The sequence below is a fragment of the Hydra viridissima genome, unplaced genomic scaffold, assembly GCF_058129835.1.
Source record: "Hydra viridissima isolate aposymbiotic clone 2 unplaced genomic scaffold, HvirCarnegie_v1 scaffold_3, whole genome shotgun sequence".
NCBI lineage: Eukaryota > Metazoa > Cnidaria > Hydrozoa > Anthoathecata > Hydridae > Hydra > Hydra viridissima.
The window spans coordinates 313,140-321,166 of record NW_028324302.1 but is presented as its reverse complement, the minus strand read 5'-3'; the positions used below and the strand labels follow the sequence as shown (position 1 = coordinate 321,166).

Below are 8,027 nucleotides of genomic sequence, written 5' to 3'. Positions count from 1 at the left end.
ATATAAAATAAATAGTTAATTTTAAACACATCTTTAAGTTTAGTTTATTCTCATTTCAATCGAAAACTAAATATACTCGGAAAGCCATAATGTGTTGAAAATCGATTTACGTTGCAGTCTGCAGACTTCTAACATTTACCTGAAAGCAGGCAATGATATATAATGAAAATATTGAAACAGTTAAGTTTAGAGCTATTACAACAAAGATAATAAACTTACCTTCTCAGCCCTTAAAAACGTTTTTGTTTAAGATAGTCTGATCATCAGTTATTGACAAATAACTCCAGATACTAAGTTTATCTACATTAAATAAATATAAATTTAGTTTTATTATTTAAGCATAAATTAAAACATAAAAACAACAAAAACATTGCTTAATTATATTGCTACATTATCTTAACTAAGGAAACATCTTTAAAAAAAACTATATAAAAATAAAGTCATAATGCGTGCCTTTTTTTAAAAATAAAACTTCAAATACAGTAACTTTAAATACTCTACCTGGTATACCAATTCCTATCAGTATACTTGAGGGGCTAATGAACAATAAAAAAAAATGTTATTTCATTAAAAAAAACTATCTTTACTTTTAATTTTAAGTTAACAAATAAAATAGTATTTAAAAATGATATACTTATATGCCAGGTTGGAAATCAAACTGTGAAACCCACAGCAACTTAAGGGCAATGGTGAACCTTTTGCAAACCATAGGCCTAAGACACAAGTGCAGATCTGAAAAAGAATGAATCAAAGAAAGAACACATCAATAAAAATATAATTTGATGAAATAAAATATACTTTTCACATTGAACATAGTTTTCACCATGCAATTTTTTCAAACAGTTGACAGACTCCAGAACTTATATTTTGGATTTCTTTCAAAAACAACATTGAAACAAATAACATTAAAATAATAAAATCTATCTTACTTTATTCACTGGTAACATTTAATATCACGATCAATTTAAATTCTCATTAACAATCTCATATACAAGAGGTTACAGTAAAAGGGAATGAAAATGAAAAACATGGAAACAGTAATATTTATTGCACAAATACTTTACTCCAGTGAGTTTAAAATATAAAATATTAAAAAATATATTTAATATTGTAAAATAAAGATAAAAAATTTGTAAATAAAGATAACAACTTTGTAAATAAAGATAAAAAATTTGTAAATAAAAATAAAAAAATTTGTAAATAAAGATAAAAAAATTTGTAAATAAAAATAAAAAGTTTGTAAATAAAGATGTTTATTTTATTTAAAAATGTTATTCATCTTCTGAACTAAAAAATGCCTCTTTATTTAATGGCATTGGAAAACTTGTTGTAGGCATCATTTTTTTCTTCGCCATTTTAGTCCAAAAGCTCATTATTGAAACTTATATAAATTTACATAAATTGTTTTATTTACTAAAGCTGGTATATATCAAAAAATACTTATAATATAAATCACTGGGTATATTTGGATATTACAAAAAATAATTTGAAATCAAATGCTGCTAAATTAAAGTTAGTAAATAATTGGATATTTCAACAGGATTGAGATCCAAAACGCACTGCTTATGTTGTAAAATCATGGTTGCTCTACAATATTCCAAAACAACTGCATTCTCCTCCCCAATCACCAGACTTTAACCAAATAGAGAATGTGTGGGATTATTTAGACAGACAAGCAGGAAACAGAATAACAAATGTTAATAAGCTAAAAAATATCTTACTAGAAGAATGGAATAAAATTCCGTCTTCTTATACAAAAAAATTAGTGTCACTGATGAACAGAAGATTAAAAGCTTGTGTAAATGCCAATGGATGCTCAACAAAATACTAAAGTTTTTTTAATTTTTCCTATTCTTGTTTTTTTTACAAGTTTTGTTTAGTGCAGGAAAACTTTTGTGACATATTATAAATTCAAAAATTATACTTTTTCAGTTTTACAAATAAATATTTTTATTTAGTTAAATATTTTTATTTAGTTAATTATTTTTTATTTCTTGTATAATATATTCTTGTTACTTTGATATAAAATTATTTTTTGCATATAAAATGGTTTTTATTAAATGTTTTCTCTAAATTGTAAGGTGTACGAAAACATTTGTGACTGACTGTGTGTGTGTGTATATATATATATATATATATATATATATATATATATATATATATATATATATATATATATATATATATATATACATACATATATATATATATATATATATATATATATATATATATATATATATATAGTATATATATACATATATATATATATATAAATTAGTCTTTTTAATTTTGAGTCTTATAAATATATATTGAATCTATATCCATTCTTTATATCAATATCTAAACTTAATATTATAAAGTATTGCTATAAGTATAGCTATAAGATTATAGCAATGTTAAAATCATATAACTTTTAATATTTATAAGCAATAATTATAGCTATATTTAATAATATAAAGTATAGATATAGATTCAATATAAATTTATATATGTCATTTATATTTTAAGACTAAAAACTAATTTGATTTTTTTTACATCTTATTTATTTAATACTTACTGTTTTACTTAGTGTATAATTTTATCAGAGTTATAAATATCAAGTAAACTATTGTTAAAAAATAAATGTAATAACAATTTTGAGCATATATTTAAACACTAATAAGTTTATAATCAGTGAATTTTTTAAAAAACAGTCACAATTTAAACATCGATCAATCTAAGTCTCACCAAAAGCAGGCATTTGAATTGAAATGCCTGCTTTTGGTGTTATAACGACAGCTTACCGCTATCCAAAAGCCAACTCTGGATTTGTGTTGGAAAAACTGTAATGTATCGCCATGTGTTTACCGAAGCTGGCATGCCGATTTAAAAACGTATCCACAACGAAATGTTTTCCCATTTTTCAGCTATTGGCGGTAAGCCAACACAAAACGAGTTAACGGTCCATCATCGGTTAGCCAGCAGCGGCAATCCGCATTAGGCATCACAATGGGCCAGCAGCGGCATACCGGCGGCGGCTTTACGCATCACGGTCCGCTGAAAGCATGTTTGCTGGGGTGTTATGAAATATCAAACCAAGTACAGTTGGTAGCCCTTCTCATGGCAGCCTTAGCGGATAATATTTAGATCGTATTGAAATCAATTATAGACTTAAAATGAGAAACATTTTAGTGAAATAAATTTCTAAACCCATCTTTGCTTCATCTATTTGTAAGTACTCAGAATTTCAAAATAATTTCTATAGCTATAACTTAATAACATATAAGGTAATAAATGATTTGAGTAATATATTGCTTTTTTGCTAGTTTTAAAAGACAATAATTTACGGTAGCAAAAAAGGTATTAGAATTGAATTCTGTATTATCAGTTGCCACGGGTTGATCTTTGAGGTAAACAATCTTCAAAGTCATCATAAAATCTGTATGGTAAAAAACAAGATAATAGAGCTAAATTAATAAAAATTCTTTTCTGGAAAAATCCTGTTAGTTAGGTTTTACCCCTCTGTTACTCAGTTGAATATAGAGAAAAAGAAAAAAAAAGAAAGAACCACTCCTTGACTGCTCATCTGTTGCGTTTTTTCGTTTAACCCTTTTCTTAAAAAAAAAAAAAAAAAAAGAACTTCATTAAAAATGCAATCATTTTATTCAAAGCCCTCTAGACTTTCTTTCAGTGCCATTTCATTAATGATATTACTCATATTATTTCTCGCTAGAGCAGAGTGTAGATTAAAGTCTTATTTTAATTTCGACTTATTTAACTTCAACTTATTTACTGAGTTACTGCAGAACTGTGTCCAGGCTACATTGTTCAGGTCTGTAGTTTATGATCTGATATTACAATAAATGTTTGTTTCTATTTTAAAAGCAATGATCCTGTAAAATTTATTTGTAGAGCTACCCGAAATGCTGGGGATTCCTGCTTGATTTTAATTTTTCAATTTATTATGATTAATTAAATAGTATACATAATAATTGCTTATATTTGAAATATACTTATTTGCATCCAAATATTTTGATTGAATCACAATTACTTTATCAAAATTTTAAACCTAAATTCATCACAATTTAAATCTGAGTAACTTTTATATGAATGGCTATTGGTTTTACTTTAGAACTCTTACTTCAATTCGATTTAGATACTGTTTTCAATGATAAGCTTAAGCATTATTGACAGTTTAAGTATTTTATTCTATTGATAAATCGTGGTTAACTTTCGTGTTACGTTCAGATGTTCAATTAAGCATTCTTACAATTTCTGCTAGTGTTGAAAGCAATTCTTTTGCAATTGCAAACTGAAAGCAATGTTCTTTGAAAATAAAAATTGATTTTCACTAATTATTTTCTAAATCAAGATTCAGGTTATTGTTTAAAAAAGTAAGTATAAACTTCTGCATCAGTCTTTTAAGATAAATCGAATTTTTTGAAGTTTCTGAAATAGAAATTTTTATGTGTTTAAAGTTTTTGGTGTGCCAATTTATATGCATATTAAAATTTATTTCGCACAACTCCACGATATTATATTTGTGTTGAAATCAAAATGAAGTGGATATGTGATATCGGAATCAAATAAATTTTCATTGAACGGTATAACTTTCTTTGAGATAAATTAATGCTATTTCGATTGAATTCAAAAGACAGATGTAGAAGTTACTTATTGTCTTTTAACGGAAAAATCAAACACCTATGCTTCAAATTAATGAACAAAATGATATACCTAATGGTTGTGACATTATTTCACTAATATTTCAGACTATTTTTAAAACGCTTTTGACATTTAGTTGTGTTTTACATGGATATGTATTCTTCTACGGGGTTTTAATTTCGGTAGCTGCATTATTGGCTTCGAGCTTTGTTGTTCTCGTTACGGTGTTGTTAAAACTAACCCTTAGTGAAAAAGAAAAGTTGTTGGCAAAGGAAGAAATTAAAAAGTAAATAGCTTAACATAAAATGTGTGTGGTGAGACTAAATAAAAACTCATTATGAAAAAATTAGGAAAAGATTATAAAAAAAAGAAAGACAAAGAAGATATGAAAATTAGAAATTTACTGGAGAAATTCGTAAGAGAAGTCTTAGAAAAAGTTTATAAAACAAAGTTAAATAAAAATAATTTATAGAAGTAACCTTGACAAGAAATTTTGATCAGAAAAAAAATAGAACTTTATATGAGAAAATCATACCAGCATTTTATATCAGAATTTTAGGAATCAAAATTCAAATAAAAAAATTAAATAAAAATTTAAAACTGAGGTATAAAAATTGAATTTAAAAAAGAAATTTAGAGAAGCACTCGATTAAAAAAAACAAAAGAGGTAATGTATATCAGTTATTTAAAGAAGTTTGAATTTGTAATTTAATTACAAAAAGCAAAATAAAAAGAATACTTTAGTTAAATTGACATCACCCTTGATGTTTACGAAAAAGTTTTTGAAAATCCATAAACACTCAATTTAGGATGGTTCATTCTTGTCTTGCGACATGGTATTGCTGTTTCAAATATGAAATTAAAAAAGAACGGTTCCTCCAAAGAACAGTCTAAAATTTGAAGTAGTTATAAATAAAACTATGACATTAAAAAACAGTAAGAACTGTTGGTCAAAGCATTTTATAAAAGATTCAAAATTCGCAATAAATGTTTCTCAGTTTTCACTGTATTAAGAGCCGAAGATTGCTGATGGAAATTCACTTCCTTAAAGGCATTTTTGAAAGTGCATTTGACTTTAAATAAACGTTTTAACTTAGTCAATTGAGCTTTCAAGTGTATGTTAGGCTTCAAAATTGCTCTTTGACTTATTTCTTTGTTATTAATTTCTCAAAATCAGTAACTACTACTTTTTATCCTAATTATATACTATACTACTATAATTACTGTTATATCGTGGGTATACCGGCAAAAAACTCAAAAATCCCTGTTTAGAGAAATCAATCATTTAAGATTTCTTCCGATGTGAAACTTTTATAATATAATTAAATTGCATTTGGTGCTGACATTAAATACACCATAATGTTAAATGTTTTTTAAGATTATATTTATTGCATTTATTTTTTTTAATTTTAATTATTTGCAACAACTTTTTAAGTTTATTTTCAAAGTGAAAACACTATACAAGAAATTATTGTTCTGGCAATAACCGCTAAGTTGTACAAGTTTTTTTTGTCTGTTAGTCACTTGTTCTTAACTGACTGGTGTCATTATTTTCATATAAATAATATATTTAGGTATTACACAACTCAAATAATAATAATTCGTATTTTTTACTTATTGTTAAATGAAGAAAAATATTCCTTCATAAAATAATAAATTCTTAATTTCATTAATTTCGCTTCCTTTTTTGATATCTTTGTTAATGTGTTATTTATTTATACTAGCAAAAAGCAACCCGTAATACGGGTTATGGTCGGTCTGTTAATTTATGGTGGCTGTTTTCCACAATTTAAAGTTGCGAAACCATTACTAATACCCTTTTAGAAAAACGCCTTCAAATTTAAAAAATTAAACCATCTGTGTAATTAAAATAAAAAGTATGGAGGTAAAATAATTTACCAATTATTTAACATTATTTGAGAAATTTAAAACTGACATATGTCATATCAGTGTAAGGCAGAAGCATTTTCCTCAACATTACTAAGTTCAAAACAATACGTTTTTAGTTACTGACAGAAAATAATAGCACTTCATCATGCTTTAAATTGACGAAAAAAGCTAAATTTTTGTTATTTTTTATAACATGAACTTTAATTAATAAGAGAAATATTAAGCGAACGTTAATTATACATTAACCATTAATTTTTTGGTATCATCTTGATACATGTTTCTTTAAAAAAGGAAATTGTCTTTAAAACGTTAAATGCACACAACTAAATAAATTAATTAAAAATAACTGAACATTTGACCATTACTATTTATGGCACTAATCTGACCATTTTTATATATGGCCTTTTTGTTTCAACAGTTTTTAATAAACGGTTATTTGCTACCATTTACTAAGAATTCCTTTTGTTACTCGAAATTTAATTCTCTTAAATATTTTGACACTAATAAAGGACCTCCCTTCCCCGTTTTTGCCTTAATGGTAGTCAGGAGAATAAATCTATTTTTATGAAGAGTAATCAAGTTTATGATGAAGACCTTTTACCAGAATAATAAAATGTGAAAGAATGATTTAAGAATTTAACATATATAAGCATTTTTTCTTTCCTCAAAATTAAGCTAATTAATTAAACACCTTATAAAACTTAAGTAATTCGATATTTGACAAATGCGCAAAACTACAATATTCACCCCCCGTTTAAAAAGATCCCTTACAATATTCACCCCCCGTTTAAAAAGATCCCGAACAACAAATATTATTAGGCATGAAATAGAGAAAATTAAAAAAAAATTGAACTATTTGAATATATTTATATCATTTTAACTGACAAAAATTTACAATAAAATGTAATCAGGTTTTCTTTTTATAAATCGTATAAATGCGTAAATCGTAAATCTTAAAGAAAAAAAAAAAAAAACACAAAAAACTGAAAATCGATTTACCTATTTATAGTAACCTATTTTGACATGGCAGTTAATATAAACATTTATCGAAAATAAAACGATAAAGTCTGTTTCGAAGTGCAAAGGATTAACAATACTAAAATAAATTAAAAAAAAAAAAAATCAAATTAAGATATAAACTCCATTTTTAGCATAATGTTGGCTTTTAGTAAATAAATAAAAGTAGTAAGTTCCAATAATGAAACTACCTATTACTCATTTTTAACAATAGACACCAACGTGAAGGTAAGCCAAGCAGTCTATCAACACAAAACATCACAACAGTAACACATAACAATAGAATATTTACACCCTTGATCCTAAAATCCAGCGAAAATAACAAACCAAAATAAAATATGAAAGGCAAAATTAGAAAACCAATTTATAGTTAACTATATATTTATCTTTTTACTAAACATATAACTACATAAAAGTATATTTGTTTTTATATTCAATATTAGTTATTCAATTACTTCAAATTTAGGACATTACAA

At 25.3% G+C, this 8,027-nt stretch overlaps 1 long non-coding RNA gene across 1 annotated transcript; it reads right to left on the bottom strand.

Annotated features, from left to right (window-relative positions):
• LOC149890490 (uncharacterized) lies at positions 1-534 on the bottom strand. Its single transcript, XR_016451232.1, has 3 exons — positions 502-534; positions 220-300; positions 1-139 (listed from the first exon to the last, which is right to left on the bottom strand). It is a non-coding gene; the product is annotated as an uncharacterized LOC149890490 (long non-coding RNA).
• Positions 535-8,027: the final 7,493 nt, after the last annotated feature.